Source organism: Notamacropus eugenii, chromosome 6 (assembly GCF_028372415.1).
Source record: "Notamacropus eugenii isolate mMacEug1 chromosome 6, mMacEug1.pri_v2, whole genome shotgun sequence".
NCBI classification, from domain to species: Eukaryota; Metazoa; Chordata; class Mammalia; order Diprotodontia; family Macropodidae; genus Notamacropus; species Notamacropus eugenii.
Genome location: NC_092877.1, coordinates 90920713 through 90947342, shown reverse-complemented (window position 1 = coordinate 90947342; position 26630 = coordinate 90920713). Strand labels below are relative to the sequence as shown.

Below are 26630 nucleotides of genomic sequence, written 5' to 3'. Positions count from 1 at the left end.
TTTTAGTATAATCAAGAAGTATAATGCCTCTATTTGAATGTGCTTAAAGAAGATCTTCTGCATCCATTGATGGGCATACCCATTGAGGGAAGCTTGATTAAGGGAGTTGTTTTGTAGGAGGGCCCCAAGTACCTTGTGTTTTTTTCTGTTGAGACACTAGGTCAGAGAGTCATGCCCTCTGGCTCTGAACAGTGTGCAAATACTCTGAGGGTGAGGTTTTACTTTGGGGCTGAGTTTTTGGAAGAAGTTTACTTAGTGTGCCAGAGGAGACTTTGGGAAGTCTCTAGGGAGCCCCCAGCTTTGAAAACCCTGATGTTGGTGCTTCCCTTTCTGGTAATGATGGTCAGACAGTTGGATCTGTCTGTTGAATTGTGATGTATGTAGTGCTTACTGTTAGTTTGGAAGTGCTGTCTTTTGATTTAGATTTCTCTGTATATTCTCTGATGTCCAGGGTGCTGACTTTTCCCCCTAAACTAACTGAATGATACATGTGCTTGATTAAAGTGATTGTTAACCCCTCAAAACTTGCCTTTCCTTTTATGAATTCAGATCTAAGAACCTGTGATGGTAGGCCCTCTATTGGGGTACTTACTGAGAGATGTTGAGGAAACAATTCTTGACAACTAACTGGATGGTGGTGGGTGAGGGAAAGTGAAGTGTAGAGAATGAATGAATTTGTGAGCCTAGATGACGAAGGAGAATACTGGTATCCTGGACAAATATAAAGATGTTATGTGAGAAAAATTCACCTTTATTGAAACAGATAAGTTCAATTTTGGACATGTTATGTTTGAAATGTGACCCATATTGTGAGGAAAGCATTTTGTGAATCTTAAAGCACTGTAGACATGAGAATTACTAGTCTCTGCAGCACTTGTTTTCCTTATGGTCAATATAAAATAATAATGAAGTAATGCTGCCTAACAGATATTAGATAAACAATAATTGCTTTGATGTCTGTTTTTGAATAAATAGGACTCAAAAAATTGAATTGTGCCTAGATGGGACACAACAGGGTCATTTTCCCCCATTTCTTCAACCTCTTGAGAAGAACACTTATTTCAAGTACATTTGTACAAGTGGTTTGTTAACAATTTTTCCTTATAATGCAGTGAAACACAAGGTTATTTCCTGTATTCTACAATTTATTTTGCTTTTTATTTCTTTGTTGCTAAAATACATATGCTTTTATATATACATATATATGTTTCTTTATGAAAATCTCTTAAGTCAGTTTTAACCTTTGAGAATGTTCATATAATTAAGAAACACACAGACACACAATTACCTGTTTCTTGAGTAAAGGCGATATTTATTTTGCTCATTGCTAGAAGTGAAAATATTTAGATTCCCAAATATTTTCCATAAAAAATGATGGTCCTTTTTTGTTCTGGCCATGAGTTGGTATAGCTGAAGCTACCATTATTGGAAGAAAATTAAATAACATACACAGTAGAAAATATGTGCTGAAAAGTACTTTGCTTTTTGATGTATTCTAAAAGCCATATTTTGTATATGGAATGCAATTTTATTTTTCATATCACATATTAGTATAATTTCAGAAATGTGATAGTGAGAAGTTACTTAATATAGCATGAAATAGTTTATAATCATGGATGGAGAATAGATTCAAGAGAGGTTATTACATCTTTAAGTTTCAGCTTTCTTATCTATAAAATGAGAGGTTAGACTATAGATTTTGATGGTCCCTTCTAGTCTAAAGTTTTGTGAACCTACACCCTATTATTTATGCTCAAGACTACTTTTAGTTATAATTCTATTTGGGAAACTTATGAAAGAGAGACTCCATAACCATAAAAGTATAGTCATGGAGAAAGAGAACTGAAGAAATCTTGGAGTTCTCATGTAACTACTTTTCAAACAAGCAAACTTGTCTGACATCACTCAATGAACAAATATTTATCAAGTATTTCCCATATGTAGAGTACTGTTATATACAAAATGAAGAATCCTGATTCTGGAGCCCAAAGTCTTTAGTTCAAATCCTGACTTTGACACTTATTGCCTGTGAAACCTTGGCCAAGTCACTAATTCTCTATGGGCTTCAGTGTTATTGGTAAAATGAAGGCGTTGGGCAAGATAATGATCTCTAGAATCTATTCCAACTCTAAATAAGTAATTTTCCTAAATTAAGATATGCCCCCTACTGTCACAGGGCTCTTCGTTTAGACAGTTGTGCCATCAATTAATGGCAGAGATGGGCTAAGAACTCAGGTCCCCTTATACTTCATTCATTGTGTTTATTACTTTGCTATCTTCTATATCTAAGACCCCTTGCTAGTCCATTCCAGTGTTCTCCTTTATTGAAATTTAACATTACAAATAAACTGTACGTGAGCTCCTTGAGGGCAGGGATTGTCCTTCGCCTCTTTTTGTATCTTTAGAGCACCCAGCACTATGTCTAGCAAATTGAGGCATTTAAAAAATATTTATTGACCATAATTTTATTATTTGGAGATTTGGAGAAAATCTGCACAATATCCCACTTAAAAGAACAATCCATAAATGCAGGTACAAGACAACCCTTTAAAGTTTTTTTTCATTCTCAACTTTGCCAACATTTTTTAAACTCCTTTTTACCTTGTCTTTAGTTTCTGTTCCTTAAACACTTTCCTATCCCATCATGTGCTTCATCAAACGTGGAGGCCAAAATATGAGATATTCTTTTAAAGGACTGAAAATTTCTAACCATAGTGGAATGGTTACTCATACTACTATGGACAATAATACCATTTAGATAAATTATATCAGATGATCATTTTAGAGTTATAAAGCCATATCATTTTTTTGATTTCACAATACATAGCATATATTTTCAAGAGAATTAAAATTATTTGACTGTGAATATTGTAATACTGATTGGGATTAAGTTTTCTAATGTACAAAATGAGAGATTGGGCTGAGGTGTATCTAAGATCAGGATAGCTGAAGGCACTAAAGTCGTAAATGAAACTCATAAATAACACTAATTTAAACTCTTGAGTAGGGAATATTGATGAATGAATTTATGTCAACTTTCTGTAGCAGCAACCACCCTGACACAGTGAGGATGGCCTGCTAGCACAGGTTCTTAGATCTGCTTTTCTAAAAGGAAAGCTACTTTTGAGGGGCCAACAATCTTCTTTTATCACATATACCAACAAAGAAGATACAAGCAGAGAAATAAAGGCTTCTAACTTTCTGACCATAAGCAATACATAGTTAGAGAGAGAAACACCAAAAATCTGGGTTTTCAAAGGGGGATGTAAAGAGTTAGGGGAGGGGGGTTTCTTAACTATTACCTAGAATCTCATCTGGTCATATCACATGAATATTGTTGCAAACAGTAAGACCCCCAAAGCAAAACCTGACCTCAGACTATAAATACAATTTTGGGGGGGCATCATGACCCTTGTGACCCAGTGCCTCATTAATTACCAAAAGGTGTGGACTTTCCCATAAAACAAGTCTCCCTTAACCAAGCTCCGCTCCAGGTGAGGCCTATTAATGGGCAGGGATGATCTTTAACTCTAATTAGCATCACACTTTCCTTCAGTAAAGACCCACAGAGTTCCATGCATTTTTGCCAGTGATGACATAGGTGATATATGTGCTACCAAGTTTGTGGATGACACAAAACAGGAAAGAACAGCAAATGTTAGGTGATAGAATCAGGATCCTAAAAGAATTAAACCTTCTAGAACGATAGACCAAATATAGCGAGATAACGTTGGATAGATAAGTAGTAATTTTAAGTTATGTTTTTTTTAAAACCATACAAGTTGATTGAAAGTGTTGTGTGGAAGGAAGTGATGTGACGATAAATCATATGAAGACTTGGAGGGTGGGGTTAATATACTGCAGACCCTATATGAATCAATAGTGTGATATGGCAATCAAAAATCCTGCTGTGATTTTAATTTAAAAGAAAAAAAGTAAGGTTTTCCAAAAGCAGGAGGTGTTGTTCCATTATATTTTGTGTCCAGCATATTAGGAATGACCAAATCACTTCGGGAGTATTTTTCTGAATTTGTTCATTTTAGGAGAATGTTGACAAAGTGACTGTAGTCAGCCTGGTAGCAGAATGCAAAACTATCTCTCATGAGTACTGGAAGAAAGGATTGGGAAGGGAAATTCAATTGAACAAATATTTATTGAATTCCTGCCATGTATAAAACTTTGGACTTGGTAATATGGAAAATATAAAGTTTAAAGAAGATATAGATTCCTCTATCATGGACCTTAATGGGAGTGATGTCCCAGCTTAGGAAAATCCAAATTTCAATGACCTGTACATGCCAAATTAAGAAAAAAGTGTGGACCAAAGACATCAGTATTGTTTGCTTAATGTTAGCATGATTCCATTCCCAGGACAAGACATGGGAAAGAAACTGAAGTTGAAAATGAGTTGAGAATTGAAGTTAAAGCATGTTTTAAAGGAGTGATAAAATCAGCAGACTATTATTCTCTCCAATGAAAGAGTAGCATTTTAAAAAGTAGGAGCATGGCCATATGGTTCCATGTTTCTAATGCCAGTTTGAACTGTGTAGTGAGAGTGGTATAAAGTCATCTTCATCATAGTTCCATACTCCCACTGAATTAAATTGGTAAATTGGGGGAGTGCACTATCTCCTACTCTGTGACAGAGGTCGCATCTGCTACAACATATTGCTATATGAAGGTTTTTGGAGTACTAGTGTCATCCTTTGTTTCATGTGGAGCCCTGGCAAAGGCATGATGTGAGTGAAAAATTGAAGAGGAGACTTTCTTATAGTACAAGTTCCAATATCAGTACTTCTATCATTCACAGTGATATGAACTCTAAGAGTTTATTCCTATAGTTATTTAGATGCTTATCTCTTTTTAGGCTGATATAATGTAGTATCTTTTTTGCATGGCTACAATATCATTGAGGGTTGAAGCATTGATAATTAGTGAAGATAAGTTGGATGGTAGCAATGGTCTGATTGATAGATCTCTCTGCTGTAGTGTTAAACTTTGTTTGATTTGAAGAGGGAGTAGGGATTCTGGTGGTGGGTTGAGTCTCTTTCAGTATATTACCTGGAGACAACTCTTGTGGACATTGGAGCAGATGATGTTTCAATGATGACTTTCCTTTTGACTTTGTCTGCAAATAGACTGGTGGGTTTACTCCTCCCCTTTTCATCAGGATTGCTGCTGTGGTCACTGTTACCTGGACCAGAATCTACATAGGGACTTCTCTTATAGTGCTTCTTTTCAATGATTACTTAGATTTGCTATTACTTCTCATGTATGAACTCAAATGTTACCGGTCTATTTGTGGAAATAGTCATAGAAAAAATTCATCTGAAGGTTGATAATAGTCTCTAAGTGCTTCATATAATACTTTGTATACTCAAAAATCTAGATTTCAAAACTATCTCCTGTTCTCATTACTATTAAGTCCTGATTATCAAGCCAATGAAAAATAATTCTTGTCTGATGATCAGACCCTTAATTGTCATTGTCAGTATAGTCACTGTATATAGGTAATACAGTGGCCTGCCACAGCAGTAGGGACGTGATTGTTGAAGCAGACTCATTTAATGTTATATAGTTATTAGACTCCTCATCCATGAAGACACAGCTCCTGTCAGGTGGTGTTGCCATCATGGTGGCAAGCTGCTTCTTTGACAATCAGTTTGTCAGTGGTCACGTGCATAGCTTTCATCTTCAAAGTCCTTAACATTCATATTGTCCCTCTCTAGGAGCAAAGTGACAGAAGAAACCATTGACAGCCAAATGCATTTATGAGGTCTTTGCTCCTAGCCTGCCTTTTATGTTGTTAGAAGATCCACAGATCATCAGCTGATATTCATACTAAGAAGAAATTGCTCTACACTTTCATTAAAATCTGGTGAGTGTTTGGTATAATAAATCTTGAAAAATAGTAAAGATGCCCTTGGAACCAAGAACCCAGAACTATGACCAACCGATCACCTATTCCTTCTGGTCACCTTTGGATTTTCATTCATAATACTGGACGCTTCTTGGACTTGCATCTGTCTCCTGTTAGCTCTTCTTAACCAACTTTATTTTTTTAGGGACTTTGGGATTTTATGGATAGTTCTCTGCTTCTGAGTTAATTGATCAGATATGGAATCTTATGTAGACTTATAAAGGCTATAATATCTTTCAATAGGGGCAGATACTGGAAGTCAGTTCCAGATAGTGATTACCATTCAGTATAAGATTGCTGGACTTTTTCTAGAGCACTTTGAGTCTCCTGAGCTCAGGATAAGCCTTGTTCAACTCTATTAAGTGCTTTGGTTTAACTGACTAACTAATGAGGGTAAGGAAGACATTGATGATAGCTAGTACCTTTTCTTTATACCACGTGAACCAGTGGGCTCAGTCTTCCCCCATTCACAGTTACTTAGGATGTCTAACAATTCTTGGTCAGATAATACATCGTAAGGAACACCGCTAGAGGTAACACTGTCAATCATCAGGAGAGAAGAACAATGTGGTATTTCTTCTACTTTAGTCCTGTTTATAACCTGATAATCAAATAAAAAGCCTCGGTCACATCTCTAAAGTAAATCCCAATTCCAGATCCCAACCTTTGTCATACAGATTTCCTCTGCTTAAAAAGTGATCCTTTCTTGTTTATCCTGCATGGAATCCCTGATAAAAAAGCATCAATAACTACTACCCTCTTGTTTATTATTTTTCTCTTTTCCCTCCATATCAACTTGCCTCTGATGTAGTCATTAAAGTCAAAGTTGTCATTATTCCAATTTGCACAACCATATAAAGCCACCTCATAGAGCTGGCAAGGTTATTCTTGCCTATGCAGGGGATAAAAGAGCCAAGAAGCCAATAGCATTTCTTTCCCTAGTCTGTCTTTTTTCTACTTATGCAGAGTGACAAAAATATCTTCTCAACAGTATCCGTTATTGCCAAAGATCTTGCTACAAATCTTTCTCATCCAAAGTGAGCATTTTCTCCAAAATGATAATTTCACAGATGGAATAAAAGGGGGATTTTTAGGGATAGAACAAAAAAGTGAACATGATTATTGAAGAAGAGGAATGTGGTGGCAGTCTAGTTTGCTGGTGTGAGGATTGGTAAATAGTGCTGGCGACAAACATGCAGGAAATGCTGGGCAGGGTGTGGATAAGGGAGTATATGGTGGTGGTTAGTGAGTTATTAAAGTGTAAGTAGTTCAGTTTGATGAGCTGGTCAGCTGGAAGCTTTGCATGTGCTTACAGCTCAAGCGGGACAGAAAAGGACATCATAGAATTGAAAGACTGAAGAAATTTTATGGTCAAAATGTTGAAAGGGGTAGAGTAGAAAAGGTAAACTTGTGGCAAAGCTGTTTAGGAAGTTGGGATAAAGGACATAATAACTGGCTTCAATATTTTAAAGATGATTGTGTGCATAAGAATTTGGGCATTTTATCCATGGAATGGTTGGTATGAATTATTTTTCTTGTTCTTCAGTCATTCAGTCATGTCTGACTCTTCATGACCCCATGGACCATGCTTTCCATGGGGATTTATTGGCAAAGATACTGGAGTAGTTTGTCATTTTTTTTCTGCAGTGGATTAAGGCAAACAGAGGTTAAGTGACTTTCCCAGGGTCACACAGATAATAAGTGTCTGAGGCCAGATTTAAACTCAGATCTTCTTGACTCCAGCCCAGTGCTTTATCCATTGAGCCACCTCACTGCCTCCTTGGTGTGGATTATAGGGAGTCAGATTCCAAATACAGTCAGATGTGACTGAGATGTGGTGGGCTGCCTCAAGATGTCATGAACTCTTGATATATAAGGCAACAGAACAGAAGCTGAGCAGCCATGTCAGGTATAAGGTAAAAGACCTTGGGTTTCAGATTGAATTATATGACTTCTACATTTTCTTGCTAATTCCAAGATTTTATTATTCCAAGAGACTCATGGTTTATCTTTTTTTTATTGTTATAAGTTAACCTCACAAAGCAGTAATAACGATATCCTAACAACTGATTAAATGGAAATATGGATATAATTCTACTATAATGGAGATTTAGATCTAGAGTTTGAAATTTCAAGCATTTTTAAACAAGTGCATCATTTATATTAGGAAGCAAAGTATGAAAGCAGATGGTGATCATTCAGTCTGTTCCTGTGATCTATTCTTAGTAGTGCTCCTGATTTACTTCAAACTCTATGGCTGAATGTGTTGTCAGTTGCATAAAGACAAGTTTTATTCCACAAAAGGTACTATGTACATAGCCAATAATCATTTCAAATATGATGCAATTATCTCAATTCATATCACTCTTGTGCACAAGTTCTGTGGTGAAACAATTTTATATCTTTATTTCAAAAACATTTTATCTTTTTAAAAAATATATTATGATAAGCTGAGACCCATGATGTGGAAGAGAGATAAGGTTCTTTAAAAAGAAGTCAGGATTTAAAAGTTGCAGAAAAACCGCCAACGGAAGCTTTTAATGAGTACACTTGAACACTATAAGTACATTTTGACAAAGAGATGATTAGACAAGGGAATTAGAACTGAGTCAATCAAATCATTGAGAATTTTTTTTTCTGATTGAAGATCATTACAGGGTTTGTAAAAACAGAGTAATGACACTCCCCACACGTCCCACCATACACACTTCTTATGGTGGTTATCTGATCTATCTCTCATTCTCGTTTTAGAATAATGAATTTTTCTTACACAAAAATCCAAGCTTCCCAGAATGAATTCTCCATCAAACCCTACTTGAACTGATTCCCAGTGGTCCCCCATTATCTCTTTTCCTCCATTAGTTGCACTATCCCTGATCTTGTCCACTTATTCAATATACAGTGTTGTTTCAGGCATGCAACTAACATTTCTGACTTTGTCAGGAACTGTAGGGGTACAAATTATGAACAATATACTCTTATGGATGCAGCATGGTAGAAAAGGGAATGTTACAAATTGTCAGTAGAATTAGTTTCTCTTTCTAGTTTGGACTTTGACTAGGTATGTGACCTTGGGTTATGGTGATCAAGGATTCTTAAACTTCTTTGTCTCTTGGCAGTCTGATAAGTTCATGCATCGTATCTCAGAATAAAGTTTTTAAATACACAAAATAAAATGCTTTGGATTACAAAGGAAAACAATTATATGGACTAGAGATGTAATATTTCCCATTTAAGTTCCTGATCTCTTGAAATCTGTTTACAGATATCTTGGGGGATATCTGTGGAATCGAAAGAACTCTAGCTCTAAGAAAGTCAGTCATTTTTAAAAATGGACTAGTTGACTCTGACTTATGTAATCCTCTTTCATCCAGATAGTTCCTGCTCAGGTATTAGACTTCTGAAGTCTGTCTACTTCTGAGTATCTATGATTCTTTAGGGTCCCTTCCAATTCTAACATACCAAGACTCTATGGCACACATCAAAACAGATAGTATAGTGTTCTAGGCACAACAGCATAACAGAGAACTGCATAAAAACTCAACTTATGTTACTAGAATTTCCTGGATAAAAAGTTTTTAGACACAAGCAGAAATCAAATTTAGTAACTTCAGGAGCTGCTCTGAAATGCAAATATAAAACAACCTTTTCTTATTGATATAATGTTAAGGTCATCTCAGTATAATGAATTACCTTATGGTGTGACTTTACTACCTATTATGGAATGCTTGATCTATTAGCATATAGAAATGGCATCCCAGAAGGTAAATGAGTCATTAATATGCAAACAGTTCTAGCAGATTGAAGACCAGCATGTGAGGAATGTTTTTGCTATTTAATGTAATATGGCAGATTGTCAAGAATCCAAGTATAGAGAGTTGAGCATTATCCTGAACTTGGATATCAAATTGATAAGTAGCCTGTCGCTGATATTCCAAGAAGGCTTTAGTTTGGATCCAATAACTAATCATATTCATTTTTAATAGTATCCAACTGTAACTATGTGATATAATGGAAATAATCCTTGATTTATAGTCACTAAACTTGAGTTAGAATCTGTGCATTTTACTGGACTATAGACTCAGTGTGAGTCAGCTGTATGATAGGGAAGCCAAGAAAGCTAATACAATAATAGGCCATATTAAGAAGCCTACTGTTGCTAACGATGGTGAGAATACTGATGAATTCTGTCCTAGTCAGACTATGTCTGGTTTACTGAGTCTAATTCTGAATGCCTCATTTTAGAAAGGGGTAGAGAGTGAGCATTTATGAAATGCCTACCATGTGCCAGACATTGTGCACCAGTATTACCCTGGCAGGTAAGTACTTTTATTATCTCTGTTTTACAGTTAGAAAAACAGAGGCAAACAAATGTTAAGTGAATTGCTCAGGGTCCTACAGCTAGTAAAGGTCTGAACTGGATTTGAACTCAGATATTTCTGACTTCAAATCCAATTCTTTATTCACTGTGCCACCTAACTGTCTCTGGGAAAATGTTGATAAGCTCTAAAGTTTACTGAGGAAGGAAATCAGGAGAGTGAAAGCTCTTGAGTTTATACCACATCAGGATCAGTTGAAGGAAATGGAGATATTTTGACTTGTTTTATTTTTGGATTTTATCCCCAACACCTCACACAGTTCCTGGTACATTGTAGGAACTGGATAATATTTATTGATTTTCTTATAACTAAGGGGTTGAGGGGCTAGGGGATATAAGGCATAATAATCTTCCTATATTTGAAGAGCTGTCACGTGGAAGAAGTATTAGATTTATTTTGCTTTACCCTAGAACTTCAATGTAGGAGCAATGGGTGGAAGCTGCAGAGGCAAATTTAGCCATAAAGTAAGGGAAAGAAACAAACAAAACAACTTCTCAGCAATGAAAGTTATATGTAATGCATTTCCTCAAAAGACAGTAGCTTCCTCCTCATTGGAGGCCTTTAAACAGAGGCAGAGATGACTACTGATTGAACATGTACATAGGATTCTTTTGCAGGTTGACTAAACTCTGAGGTCCCTTTCAACTTTAAGAGAATAGGAATCTAGACTCTTCCACAGTAGTCATTTAATCCCATATGCAAAATATGTCACTATGATGTAGAAGGTAATCTTGTTCTGGTAAAGGTTGGACTATCAGGTTTAACAAATTGTGACCTATGAGCCTGTTTCTGTCCAGCCTCTGAACTAAGAATTTTTTTTGCATTTAAAAATATTAAATAAAGATTAAACAAATTAAATAATAAAATATTTAAAATTTAGTTAAAATACAGAAGTACTTAAATATTAAGCAAATATTAAATAAATTAAATATTAAAGTATTTTGAAATGATTTTTTAAAAAATCATGCTTAGAATGTGGGTCATATAATTTACACAGGGGTTTACATTTGGCTGGATGATCATAGTCTGAAGACCTCAGGAATAAATACCCTAAGAGTTACCTTTCAATTCTCAATCAAAAACCCCTCATCTCCATGTTTTTCTTTTAAAGGTGCTGGCATTGTTTGGAACATAACACAAGTAAATACTTTCCTTGGTTTCTCTAATTGTAATGATTAAGCAAAATTGTGCTCATCTTCTTGTTTGTGTTTGGCAGCTTACAAACAACTATGTCAAGTGCCAAGATAAGTATCTCATTTTTTCAGTGGTACTCGAAGTTTTTAGAGCCTGAATACGTACTGTAAGACATAGACCCATGGTTATTGAATAGATTTTTCCTTGTAAAAAACCAAAACAAAACATAATTTAGTTATCCTGACAGATTTTCCTAAGCCAATAACAGTGATTTGTAGAATACTTCTCTGGGGAAAAATTAACAAACAAATTATGGAAGTATACATTTTTAATTTGTGCTTGTGTTTACATTATAATAATCCCTTGGAGTCTTTTCAGTGAGCTAAACTAATTTGCCACCCTTTAAGCTCAATGATCTTCTCTCTAGGATTGTTTAACTAGTTGTGCTCATTGGTATGGTAGAAAGAACATTGGCCTCGGTCTGGTTACAGCTCTGCCATTTTCTCATTGGGTGACACTGGGCAAGTCTGAGTCTGAGTTTCCTCAACAATAAAGTGAGGATAATGATTATTACCCATCAGCCTCACAAAGTTGTGAGGGGAAAAAATAACCCAATAAGCCCATGAGGGTTAGGGAATATATTTCCTCTCTTGTCTATTCACAATGTTGTTGTGAGGTTCAAATGAGAGAATGGCGTGTAAAAATGTCCTAAAATCTGCAAACCACTATCTGAATCAAGATAAAGTATTATGGATGTTATTATTGACCTGGAGGGTCCTTCTGCCTCCTTTGGGATCAAACAGAAAGACGGTTTTACAAGGTTGCCGTTTTAGTTGCTTCTTTACTTGATACTCTTCTTGCTCATTTAGGACAGAAACTATCTTGTTTGTCTTCTCTTTCCAGTCATCATAAATACAGGTCTATGTCTTGTTATTTCTCTGCATCTCCACATAGTACATAGAGTGCTTTGCCATTGATTGAATGGCTAATGTCTTTCATTTTTTCAAACCATGAAATGAACTTAGGCCACATACATTATCTAGCTCAGTGCCTTGAGTGTATTCCCCAGATATTAGTACTTAACACCATTTAACAGTTTGTTCTAAAACCTGTCCTTCAGACATTCCATATCCCTAGACCCCTCCCCAAAGTTCCAAGACTCTGGGGTCACTTGGACTCAGTCTGATCTTGGGGGCTGATCCTAAAGGGTTCTATTTTCCTTGTCTCATTTCCCCAAGCTGGAGGTTCCAAGAGAATCTTCAAATATAGCCCATGCTGAGGTTTTCAGAGATGCTCAGCCCCTGTATGAAGTAACATGCATAGCAGATAACCTTTATTTCCACCCTACAGAAAATGCACAAGATACAAAAACAACAGAAAATGTTCATAGGTAATCCCAGGAAGAAAGTGAATTCAATGATGCCAACAGGAGTAACATTACATGGTTGAGCTATTGTGGTATGGTTGAAAGAACACTGCCTCTGGAGTCAGGGGCTTCTGGTTCAAATGTTGCTTTTATTCATTACTTCCTGGGTGACTTTACCTTTTTTTGGACCTCAGTTTTCTTATTTATAAAATAAAGAGTTGGACTAGATGGCCAATGAAGTCCCTTAAATATCTACAGTCATGATCTTATGGTCCTGGTGAATCCTTATCGCTCACACAAGATCCTTGTAAGATTTGCCATGCCCTTGGTGGTTTGGACTTCATATGAAAGGTGAATATATGGTTGATACAAAGGCATTCTTTTCCATTGGACTGAACTCTTATAATAACTCATGATAACAGCAAAGTGGGTGAGATCTTGCCTCCTTACTTCCCACGTCCGGTTTTAAACATTGATGGTGCTCTAGTTACAGAACACTGGTGATCTTTTTTTAAGAGGTATATTACTCAGGAAATCTTATCTCTAAAAATCCACTCCATGAACTTTCAAATCTGAGAGTGACCTCCCTAGGCTGGTGCTGCTCAGGAAGTCTCTTTCCTAGCAGGGCTAGATTCTGAGATCAAGCTGTCCAGGAAGGAAAAATAACTCATTTTCCATACAATAGATTAGGAGTTAGGGACATGATCCACAAATTCTTCTTTTGGGTCAAGTGAGAAAGCTTTTATCTATCCCTGCCAATGCGACAGCTTCCCTACTTATCCCATCTTCCAGGTGAAGGATCAGTCTACTAAGGAGGACTCTGGCAAGAATCTTGCCAGTAAAGACTAAGAGAGAGACACCCTTGTGATTGTCACAGGACAATCTATTTCCTTTATGATTATAGAGATGGACAATGGAGGCATCCTTGAACTCCTGGGGATAACTTCCTTTTGCCATATAACCTGGAAAATTTCAGTCAGCTTTTGTATGAGCAATGGTCCCCCTACCTTTAAATCTCAGCTGGAATAGACTCAGCACCAGGTGCTTTGCCACATGAAAAGAGCCTAATGTAACTCAAAACTTCTTCTTTAGTTAGAGGTTCAGCTAGGGAGGAATTGACTTCAACCTGAGGTAAATGGTCAGTGGCCTCAGCATTGATTGATGATGATCTGTTGAGAATACTATGGAAGTGTTCAGCACATCTCTCTAGGATCATGTACTTATCACGAATCATTGTGGCTCCATCAGCACTGAGTAGCTGTGATACACTATAGATTTTTGGTCCATAAATAGCCTTCAGGGAATCACAAACACCCTTTGGATTATTACTCTCAGCATAAAACTGAATTTCATTTTCCTTCTTACTGAGGCAGGAATCCTGCATCTCTCTACCTTTGCTTGTACTTTACTTTTGATAAAGTACGGATCAGTTCTCTGCTGCCTGTGCTAATTTTGGCCTAATAATTAAGACCAAGAAAACACAGGTGCTCCATCAGCCACCAACACACCATCCATACATGGAACTATCGATTACAACAAATGGAGAAGTTTTAGATGCTGTGGATAAGTTCACTTACCTTGGTAGTGTACTTTCCAGGAATGTACACGTTGACAGTGAGGTTGATGCATGCATTGCCTGAGCTAACTCAGTGTGTGCGGGGCTCCAAAGAAAATCTTGGAAGAGAAGACTGACTACCAAACTGAAAGTCTACAGAGTTGTGCTGACCTCATTGTTCTATGCCTGTGAGACAGGAACAGTGCCGGCTAGGAAACTGAATCGCTCTCATTTGAATTGTCTTAGGAAAATTCTGAAGATCACCTGGCAGGATAAGTTACCAGACACTGAAGTCCCTACTTGAACTAAACTGGCAAGCATTCAAATTATGCTTCAGAGAGTGCAACTCTGATCGGTTGACCACTTTGTTCCATTGCAAACCATTTGCTTGTCAAAAAGACTATTTTATGGAGACTCACAGAGGGCAGGTGATCACATGGTGTCAGAAAAGCAATATAAGGACACTTTCAAGGTCTCTCTCAAGAACTTTGGAATTGATTGTGTAACATGGGAGACACTTGCCCAGGACTGCTCAACATGGTGTGCCCACATCAGAGAACGTGCTGTGATCTGTGAGCAAAGCAGAATTGAAACAACTCAGAAGAAACGTAGGATGCTCAGATTTAGAGTTTTGTACCCAATCTGTGGTAGAGCATTCCCAGCTCATATTGGTCTGATCAGCCACATCTGGACAGGTTGAAACTTAACTTTTTCATAGTGACGTCATTTTGGTCCTCTTCAAGAATAAAGGACAACAACCAAAAATCCACTGCAGTAAAACAGTGGTGAGATTACAGTAAGAATTCTACCTAGATAAGATGATCTGGGTGGGGTGAATTTTGGGGCAAGTTCAGAAATATCCTTGAGAGAATGGACTTTGAATTAACAAACAAAAAGAGAGGTCTTCAGGTCCCATTTATAAAATTGGTCATTAATAAAAGAAAGTCATTTTTCTTCAGAATAAGAGCAATAATAAAGGAGATTTGCAAAGTGCTTTTAGTTTGACAGATGACGTTTTATATAGGGCCTCATTTGATCCTCACAACTACCCTGTGAGGTGGGTGTTAATGTAATCTCCACTTCATATGTGAGGAAACTGAGACAGTACAGTTAAGTGACGATGAATTTTTTTCTTGCCCTTCAGTGTAATTTCTTTCTTTTTCTTTTTTTTGGGTGACAATTAACTTTTGAGGAAGGATGTGAGCCTAGATCTTTCAGACTACAAGTCTAGTATACTATCTATCATGTCTGGGGTTCTTAGATTTGGGCCTACGTATAGATTTGAGATATGTATTTTACTAACCTCTAACTAAAATTTAGTATTGAGACTGTGGCAGTGTGGAGGGGAGAATAAATTAGTCATGTAAAGACAAGAGGAAGTGTAATATAGTGAAGAAATGTCTGGCTTTGGAATCATGAAGACCTGGATTCAAGTCCTGCCACTGACACACTCCCTGAGTGACCACAGACAAGTTAACTAACACTATCAATGCCTCTGACAATTTTGTAAGACAGAGATGAATTACTAATCTGCATCTATGGAGGGAGTTTCTTCTCCAGAAACTCAGTGTATCAATAAAATTAATGTATCTAGACCAAAATTAAAAAAAAAATGAAAATAGTAGGTGCTACTCTCTCTTTGAATGATGAGACAACAATCATTTTCTAGCATGAGTGACCATTCCCAAATTGATCTCTTTTGTAATTTGAGTTTCTTGCGTATTTGTTTTCTGTAAAGTAGACTGCACATTTTTGGGCCAAACAACCAGATCAGCCTTGCCATCAACACTCATATTTCCTCCTCCTCTTCATCATTGTCATCATCTGTAACTCAGAGAAATATTAAACTTGATTCTCTTCTGGCATTTAAAACAACAATTGACATGCATAGTAACTTTAGTACATCTTCTGAACATGACAGAGTGTCCTACTATTTTAAAACAGTTAAATATAATTTTTCAAATGAAATATTTGTAATATGCAGTCTTATGACAACTCATTTTTATTCCAGGAAAATTTGACTTAATACCCTACTAGCCTTTCAGGTTGTTCCAAACAAGAAATACTTATCCAAAAAGGCAAGCAGGCAGCATCCTGGAATAGCACTAAGGTAATGGAAAAAAGGAGAAAAGAAGGAAAAGGGGGAAAGAATACTTCAGAATTCCTCATTTTCCCCATTTTCTTCATTCTTATGCATGTGACAGCACTGGCATGAAACAGATACATTTGGGCATGTCATGCATAGGGAAGAAAAAATCCCGTAACAAGTAGAAACATATCATTAGCAATTTAAATGTGAAGTGCTTATCACCAGTTCTTAGCACTAAGAATAGTTTTTTTTCCTCTTGTCTACATTAGCATCCTGCTTTCCCTTGATATACTTCATCACGTTCCCGGGGAATTGTAAGGGTGTGCTTGACCTAATTGAGTTCAACACAGTAGAGCTGGTATTTAAGCCAATACATCAACCCAGTCACTGCAATGTTACTGAAGTGAGGAGTTCCCACCTGGTAAGGGCTTATGACAACCTATCATCACTTAGGCATGATGATGATTTTTGGAATTTACATGAATTGAATTATTTTGGGTTTGAGCATTTTATATCCTTTGAGATAACTGGAAAGACCTTTGAATTTTACAAAAAGGAAAAGTTAGGTTTGGGGATCTCACAGACTGTGCCTTCTGTGTCTGTACACACAAACCAGTTAAGTTGTCATCACTGGTATTTGACCTCCCTAGTACACTATTTGATCCATTCAGTCAAATGGTTACCAATGGATTGGTAACAAGGAGATGAGTTTGGATAAGTAAATTAATCTGCAGGCTGATGTATCCTTAGGTCAACATCATAGAGTAACTTATAATTTGAGGCAAATGACTCATTATTTAAAAGAATTCACTGAGCTTACATTGCATAATAATAGGGACAGGAATGTTACAAAAGACTTTTTATTCTTGTTTTCTTCTGGCATTAGGTTAATGACACACTTAAGTGTCAATCTACTGATTAAGGTAAATTCATGGGAGCAGAGGGACAGACTCCTTCTTTGGAACAAAATGGTCCAAGTTGAAATTGGGCCCCACTTGACCACAAGCTAGTGGTTTGGCTACGTTCCTGAGATATTTTTAAAGCTAAAGTGGAGTAGAAAAGCCAGACACTGGTATGGACCCCATCCCCTGATACAGAGCAACCATCCTGACCCTACCTGCCCATTGCAAGACTTTATCAAGGTGAGATTCAGTTCCATCACATAAAAAATTTGGTGACTCCAGCCCTAAAGGAATTGTCCCAATTCAATAAGTATACAAGGACCCTCAATGTCATGCTCTACCCATTAGATTATCTACAATATGATCCTCTCTTGTCACTGCAAAGCTCTTCCTTGAACACTACTCATTAAGGTCATGTTGGCATAACAGCTCTGAAATGTTTGGAAAGTGGAACAAGGAAGCAGTGTGTGGTATGATGGTCATTTTATCAGTCAAAAGATTTACTGGAACTGAATCTCCATTGATTCTTCCCCACCCCTACCCTCTACCCAGCTTCATTGAAAATAGAGAAATTCACTAACCTAAGACAATCAAATCAGTTTGATTCCTTTGGTACATAAGATCTCTAGTGTGCATGCTAATTTACTGTTTCCTAGGGTTAGCTTTCTTTTTCAAGAATCTTGAAGAATATAAACAAAAATTATTCAAAAGGTTGCTAATTTCCATTACTAGTTTTTAATAGGATTAAAAGGTTACTTAACTTTGGCTACCTATGGTCAATAACAGTACCTATAATAGAATAGTTGTTGAAATTGACTGATAGTATTATAATGGAAACACTAATGAAATCTCACCTGGGTACTACTTTGTAAAGTGGATTGATTTCTATATAAATGTAGTATTTATGGATAAATGGATAAGTGCATATAATACCTATTAACAACCATAAGCCCTTTCTGGTTGCCACCTTGGGTCTACAACTTGGAAGTCTAGGAAGGCAGAACAACTATGTCAACCATTTTCAGGGTATAGACAATTGAACTATTCATTGCCTTTGTCAATGTAAGTTTTTGGTCAAGTATATGGACAGAAAAAATGGGTTTGAGGGAAAAAAATTAGTTCTAGGGCCCCATTTTGACATACCCTTAGTATGAAACATGTACTGAAAGAATGTAATTTGAAAATGGAAGAAGTCAAGAGAAATGTTAAATATAAAAATTCAGTCCAATCAGGTTATGTCACTTGAAAATTCCCATACCAATTTATGGTTTTATTTTAGGACATTGTACTTTTATTTATCCTATTGATCAACTAAAGGAAATATGAGCTATTAAATGGCAAAACATCCTAAAATAAATACAAATATTTTAGGCACTGTAATTGATAGACTTTGTAAGGACTATGATTGGGCTAGATTTGTAGAGGACCTGCAAATATCTGTAGTTAGTATTAATTCTTTGGGTAATAAGAGGCAGCTGCCCTTAGGCAAATATGTGTTACGATGGATAGACCACTTTAGGCATGGAGTAAGGAAAACCTAAGTTCAAATATGACCTCAGACACTTCTTAGGTATACAATCCTGAACAGGTCACTTAACATCTGTCTATCTCAGTCTCCTCATCTGTAAAATGGGGATAATAATTGTTCCTACTGCCCAGGTTTACCATGAGGACCAAATGAGCTAATATTTTTAAAGCACATAGCTTGACAAGTCAAGAAGACTCATTTTTTAGGAGTTCAGATCTGGTCTCAGACACTTACTAGCTATGTGACACCGGAAAAGTCACTTAACCCTGCTAGCCTCAGTTCCTCATCTGTAAAATGACCTGGAGAAGGAAATGGCAAACCTCTGCAGGATCTTTGCCTAGAAAACCCCAAAAGAGGTCATAAGGAGTCAGATGTGACAGAAAAAACTGAAGGTGCTTAATAAATGCTTATTCCCTTCCTTCCTGAAAGCATACTCAAGGCATTTGCCTGAGGCTGTGTATTGCCAAGGCAATATTCGCAGCATTGGGGGTGAGTATGAATATGCGGGAGTAGTTCTCAATAGCAAAGGATAAAAGACTCTCCATAGAGAAGGCAGACACCAGAAAGTCAAATTCCAGAACCAGAAAGCTAAATCTGTCACAGTGACTAACTATGATCACCATAGGGGGCAAAGTCATTCCCAAGCCTCCCCACCTCTGCTGGGACCTTCTCACAAGCAAACACTCACAGGCCTTACTGCGGATACTGGTGTGACTGCCCTCACTTCCTTCCTGTTCCCTCTGTTCATCAAGCTTCTCCCACCACATGTGTCTTAGGTCTCCAGGTGATTCAGCTAGGTCACATGGGCCTATTAATGAATAAGAAAGATCTTTCCATTTAAATTGCTATTTCAGGCTGGTAATTGGTGGAATAGACATAGTTAGTAACCAATAATTGCTTATTTAGAGTATGTTAAGAGCAGAGGTTGAATATGCAGGGAACAGTAAATGGATATAAAATGAATACAGGATTTTGGTCTGAGTGATGGTGTTGGTAAGAGACTGTGAGGAAGTATCTTGTGAATGACTCTGGATGCTGATCCCTAGAGTTCTGGGGTTACGTCTATTACCAACTTGACTTAGAGAGACAGTAAACAATTAAAGCATCATGAGGACAGGTGGAAAGCATATGATTGACTACATAGTCAACCTTTTTGTCCTCTCCAAAGAGTGATTACCATTCCAGGACCAGCACTGACTATCTTGTAAGATAAGATGCCTCCAAATTAAAGGGATGTCCTCTTCACAAAGTATGCATGTAACAAGGTCTGTTGAATGAATGAATGAACACGGACCTCAAGCTATCTTGCTAGACCAGCCTTGATCTACCAAAGGATAGATGGTAGATAACACTCTTAGGGTAGAGGAAGTGATATTGACAAGATTATAAATTTCAATTCAATAAACATTTATGAAGCATGTACCATGCACCAGGAAAGCACTAGAGATACAAAATGACTAAATTGACAGATAATAGCTACCTGATATCATAGGATCTAGTGGTATAGCTGAACAGATATGGAGTGAGGAGACTCTGGTTTGAATCTTTCTTCAGGATGGATCATGGGTAAGTCCTTTAATCTTTTAGAATCTGCTTTTCTTTTCTCTAAATTAGTAATAGTAATACTTGCGTAACTTGGGATGACACTGACACTACATACTTTACAGGTTCTTGTGACAAACATGCTCTGTAAGACTTAAGACACTAAAAATTTTATTTATTTAGAATCATTAGTATAGGTGACATGGCACAGATAACTGAAAATAATAGCTGTAACACATAGTTTGATCACTTGTGCTTTTATATAAAACTAATACTACTTCATTAACTTAGCTTAATTTCTCTTTTCCACTCTAATTTAATCCTCTGACTACATAAGGTATAAAATTATCTATGTTTTAAGGGCAGTGGATAGTGTCAACTAATGCTCTTGCCTACAAGCATTATTGGTGGTACCAGACACCCACTGGATCCTAGAACAAAGGTCATTGGAGAGGAGTCTTGGGAGATTTTGCTTTCATCTTTCATGTGGGAAGTGAGGTGGCTCTGAAAGGCTAGAGAATTAAAGAAACTTGCTTGACTTTTAATTTTCTGGAGAAAGTAGTTGACCTGATGGTAAGTTATATGGAACCAAAAGTTAGAGGGGGTAGGTAGACAGAAAGGAATAGTACCCTGCTTCTCCCCAACCCACTTTGATTGGCAAAAGCCCATGGGACAAGGCATGATGGATGGGGCAGGGAGGATGTGAATGATGAAACAAGTATCATTGTGAATCTAGGGAGTCATGTGATCATAGAGTTAAAGTCAAAAAGAGCCTAATCTGAATCTTTCTCAGTCCCCTTCATTTCACTGATGAGGAAATGAGACTCACAGAGGGGAAATTCCTTACCTAAGGTCACATAAGGTCACACAGTGACAGAGCCTAGATTCAAACTCAAATCCTCTGAATCCAGATCCAGGAGCCTTTCCAAGTAGGGAGGTATGCTCAGCATAAGAGGGAGTTCCATGCATAGTTTCGTAAATTTCCTGAATGGAGACTCGAAGTTAGACTGCAAAATCAAGAGTCAGAAAAGTTCCCCCAAAAGAGTATTTGATGTTAAGAGTATAACTCATTCACCAACGTGCTCTTCTCGAACTTACTAAACTAAGGTTAACCTTCATTTAAGTCAACTTTTCCCTCATGATCTACTTTCTCAATCACCAGTTCTTTTAACAGGTCCTGGCTTAAGGTGTTAACTGCTTTCTTTAAACACCTAACTGTATAACTTCTGGTCCCTTTTCAGTTTCCCCCAATCTGGGCTGTCTTTATCCAGCTGGTCAAAACTTACCCTGTCTCCTGGCAACCAATACCTGATGCAGAAAGGTGGGAGGGCTGGGGGGATAGATGTTATGTTTCCTGAATCTGCTGCAGCCTTCTGTTTGGCCTCCTGCTTCGTTTCCCTTTTTTTTCTTTTTTTAATAAATGTTATTGATATATTTTGTTTCCTGTCACCTAGATTTCTCCAATTCCCATCCTCTGTCCCCCACTCTTAGTAACCTGCTCCATTCTGCTCCATCTCGATGCTTTTTCTTCCTTCAATGTTTTATACACCAGCAAACTAAATCGAACAGATTCCCATCAAGATTTTATAGCAGTTTCTTCACGGTATCCATTTTGGAAGATCCTGGCAAAAAATCATCAAAAAATTAATTAGAATATCTTTACTTTTTATCTTCTTTCTCAATTAAGAGTACATGCCAGAGAAAATGATTAATGCTAACATGCCTTTACAGCGTCCTTTCCCTTAAAATATCTATAAAAAACTTAGTGCAAAGCAGCCTTTTTGCATTCCCCATAGCCTGATTAAAAAAGAAGAAAGTATTTCACTCCAAAACAATTCTCTTTAAGCTCAGAAACTATTTTGACTTTTCTTTGTTTAAAACAGCCAAGGTGAGTTATGCATGATGCCTGTATGGACTGTCAGATAAATTAGTATTCTGACCCTGCCCCCAAATTATGTAGTTCCCAAATACTTGGTACTTTGTATGGATCTCTCTCTCTCTCTCTCTCTCTCTCCACACACACACACACACACACACACACACACACACACACACACACACACACACACACACACACATACACACACACACACACACAATATGCTCCTAAGGGAAAAAGAGAAAGAAGAGAATTAAGTCAACCAAGCTTTAGCTGCAACTTTGCACATTATATCCATGCAAATATCGTACAAGGGCGACATCACCAAGATGTTTTCATAATGTTTCTAAAATTGCTTTTTTCCATCAATAACTATCTTGAGCATTTTACATGTGTCTATCACTTCTAGGACTGCTGAACAAATGTAAGATATAGAAAAGTCCAAATCAGGTCATAGTAAATGCATCAACAATCCTTGTTAGGTAGAGAAGTGAGAGAAAGCTGTCTGGAGACAGGGGAACAATAAGGAATGAATGGGGATAGGGAGGAAGAAGTGCATTCCAAATAGTGAGAGCAGCAGGAACAAAGGTTTAAAGTAGATGGTGAACATAATTTGATCAGAGGGTAGTAAGCAACAATTGCTTTTTAAAAAACGTGTAATGATCATAAATTGTTTGCTTGTCATCTAAAACTACATTATAAAGTGTATACTAAAATCAAAGATCCCATGACTTCATTAATTCAGTTCTACAAACACATATTAAATGCCTATCTCATTTGTGCAAACTATGTTACAGTAGTAGCTGGTGAAAAGTCTCCAAAATAAAGTTATAGTTCACTTGTGTTCCTTGCTATTTGTTTGTTTAGAGGATTTCTGCCTTGAGGTCACTGAATTAAACATTTGGGACAGGAGCATTTTTTTGCTGGTGGAGACACCCTTCTACTAACAAGCAAAAAGGATGGACTGGACCTTCCTTGCAGATGAAAGGGAAGATTGTACAAATGGAAAGCCATGAGTTCAATGGCTCTGTCTTCTTTGGGAGCAGTCCTGAGATAATTATTTCAGATCACTCCCTTTTATTCACTCTGTGTTCTGGTTAAACTAACATACTTGGTGTTCCTTGCTTGTGACTTTCCATCTCCCACCTCCATGACATGGCCCATACTGTGTTCCCCATTTTCACAATTCTCTCCTTTCTCCCTTCTCTAGTTTAGAACCCCTAGATGCCTTCGCAGCACAGTTGAGGAACACTTTTTTTGCATGAGCCCTTTCCTGATTCCTCTACTCTAATTGTTAGCACTTTCTACCCCTTGACATGGCTTTAACATAATTTCCATATACTTCCCTGCTCTTTGTTCACATTGTATCTTCCCAGTGGAATATAAATTCCTAGAGGAGAGCAACTTTCATTTTGTCTTTGTATCCTATCACCTAGCATGTAGCCCTGAACATGGTAGGTGCTTAAAAAAAAAAGGCTGAATTGAATTTAGCCATGGACAAGAAAATATCTCATGCATATAGTCAGTGTATTGACAGAATTATCTGCTTGGTTTACTAAGAATCATGCTCTGAGTTCTGCACAGCTTTTATATTTACAGTCCATTGCTACATTTGTCAAATATCTTTGTGCTCAACAGAATCCAGGAACAGATAAAGAGGCACAAAAATAAGTATATTTAGAAACAATTCTTATAATCAAACTATTTTATCTGGTCTAGATTTTGGATAGTAATGAGCATAAGTTTCGTTTATATTTACTGAGGAGGATATAGAAACCTGACATAACTGTAACTAAGGCAACAGAAAAACCTTTAATTATCACTCTGCAAAATAAAAATGATTTCATTTTGTTTATTCTATTTCTCATCACCATTATGCACTAAGCAAAGGGATTATCCAATATTCACACCAATGAGTAGTGGGGGGAAAAAGTTTACCATTTGCTAAACACTTCAGAACTTCTGTTTTCCTTTTATGTAGCTTATTATTGTAATGATACATTTTTGTAACATTTTAATGAGACAATTCCCTGATTTTATTGCCTTTTTATTAAGATACCTCATAGAGGGCAGTAATTAAATGTGTAAAGCTTTCTATCCAGTTTTTATAAGCAATTTCTCAGTTATATTTTCCCAACCAAATTTGCTATTAACTTACTTTTCTATGAAAACAAGATAGCTAAAATCTCATTGTCTGATATCAGATTTTTTTTTAATATTTAGTGTGTGAGATTGATTACATCTGAGTTGTTTTAAAAATCTTAGTGGTTATAAGACAGGAAATAGAGTATATAAAGAAGATTGAGAGGAAGAGGAGGCATATCTTTCCTTCTCCATCCTCAAAGCTCTATATTCTTAATAAGTTTCAAAGGTTCAGTTATTCTTTTTTTCTTTTTTTCTTTTGTTTTTTACAATTCACATAAACAAAGTATAGTTTTTACCACTCTCATACAGAGGAAATAATAAGAAACTCTTTCTGAACAGAGATTTTCCCAAGTAGAATGTAAAATCCCTTGAGTTTGGAGAATATATATACATCCTAGAATACTTTAGCACAGTTCTTGTAAATAATAGGTGGTCAATGAATATCTTTTGAATATTTAACATGACTTTGAGCATTAATGTAGATACTCAAGTCATCATTTTTGCCTCCAGTAACTACCAGTAATAAGTGACTAAGAAAGTGCCTGATAAGTGTTGAAGAAGGATTTCAGAATGGTTCGGCCCATAAACCCAAAGGAAGTCAATGCTACATCTTAAAAATCAAGTATAGTGGGTTGGAGTTCATGGACTCATAGGTGTAAAATCTTCAAGACACCTCAATAATCATATAATTTAGCCGACTCATTTCTCTTATGAAGCAACTGTAGCCTCAAAAGACTAACTGACTTGTGAAATGTCACAGAACTAGAAAATAATAAAACTTGGATTCAAAATTTGGTCCCCTAGGACTTTATATGCAGTATTTTTCTCACCATATTAATGCTACCTCTTTCACTAATGGTTATCTCTTCCTTCCCCTCAATACATGAATACTTCAGGATCTGTCATTTCATCAGCATGGGGAACTTCTAGTGTGGGAACTCATCCCATCAACCCTCCTGTGATTCAGAATAAGGCCCATAGCCTCATGTTGAGGCACATAAACTTAAATGACTCACCCAGACTCATACAGCTAGTAAGAAATCATTTCAAGCCATTTTTTCTTGACTCCAAGCCAAGCATTCTATCCATTATACAATTATGCCTTTATACATTAATTTTTCACCTTTTGTGTATTGAAGTTAATTTACTGGGCAATAATTTTTCTACATTAAAAATAAGCAAGGAAACATGAAGATTATTTGTATTATTAAAACCCTAGACTTTGCTACTTTTTTTTCTTTGGAATGAATCTTCCAAATGGAAGATAGTAGGTTTCCTGTTTGCCCATCAAATGCTAATTTTCGTATGATAATTTCTTCAAAGGTCATGTTGTTAGTAGCATGGGTCATCTTATGTTAATGAAATAACTATTCTAGTTGTTAGCCAGGACAATCTTCAATTAGACCAAATATAGTATCATAGTATTCACAAAATAACTTCCAGAACTTAAAGATGCAAAATGAGGAAATGTTGCTTTTTAAAACCTTTTTTAAATATATATTTTTAAGCAGTAGTCCAGGCCATAACATATACAACCATGAAATTCATAATTATTGCCTGAAAAAATATTAAAAAAACACATTAAATCCTTTTAGATTAGTCAGGAAATTAAGCATCCATTGTCAAGTGCTGAACATGTACAAAGAAATTAATTCTTAAATTAGACATGTCACTTGAATATAGTTAACACACCAAGAAAACAAAAACAGTAAAAACAAATAGAATCAAGCATGGTAAACACATGGTAAACACTTGTAAAGGTTGGATGTATTTTTTTTTACATTATCGCTCCCTGGAAGACTGTATTCATGTACTTCCAACTTTTATCCCTTCAATTACACCAGATGTAACTCTTCAAGTGTTATCTTAAGCAACATCTCATCATTGATTAGTATCTGAGCTGGCTAATGCTGCAGCAAAGTATAAAAGCCTGCCCATTTGAATAAATGAAAAATTAAGCACTAAATGTTTTCCAACACTTTTTTTTTCTTGTTTTAGTTTCCTTTATGGGATTACATTTTTTTATGACATAGAGGAAACTTTATTAGACATTAAACAATGATTTGTAGCTCCCACTTAGAATGGCCTTATTTTATGAGCTCTGTACTATATACATAGTTAATTTCTCCTATCCACTTTTTTCTTCCAAACTTAATGACCTTCAAGTGGCAAAGGAAGTTGGAATTTCCTT

At 36.5% G+C, this 26630-nt stretch overlaps 1 long non-coding RNA gene across 1 annotated transcript in view; it reads left to right on the top strand.

Annotated features, from left to right (window-relative positions):
- Positions 1-26630, top strand: part of LOC140510484 (uncharacterized) — a 70470-nt gene that overhangs the window by 16434 nt on the left and 27406 nt on the right. Inside the window, exon 2 of the long non-coding RNA XR_011969253.1 lies at positions 5730-5878. This is a non-coding gene — a long non-coding RNA (uncharacterized lncRNA). The remainder of the gene's footprint in view (positions 1-5729; positions 5879-26630) is intronic.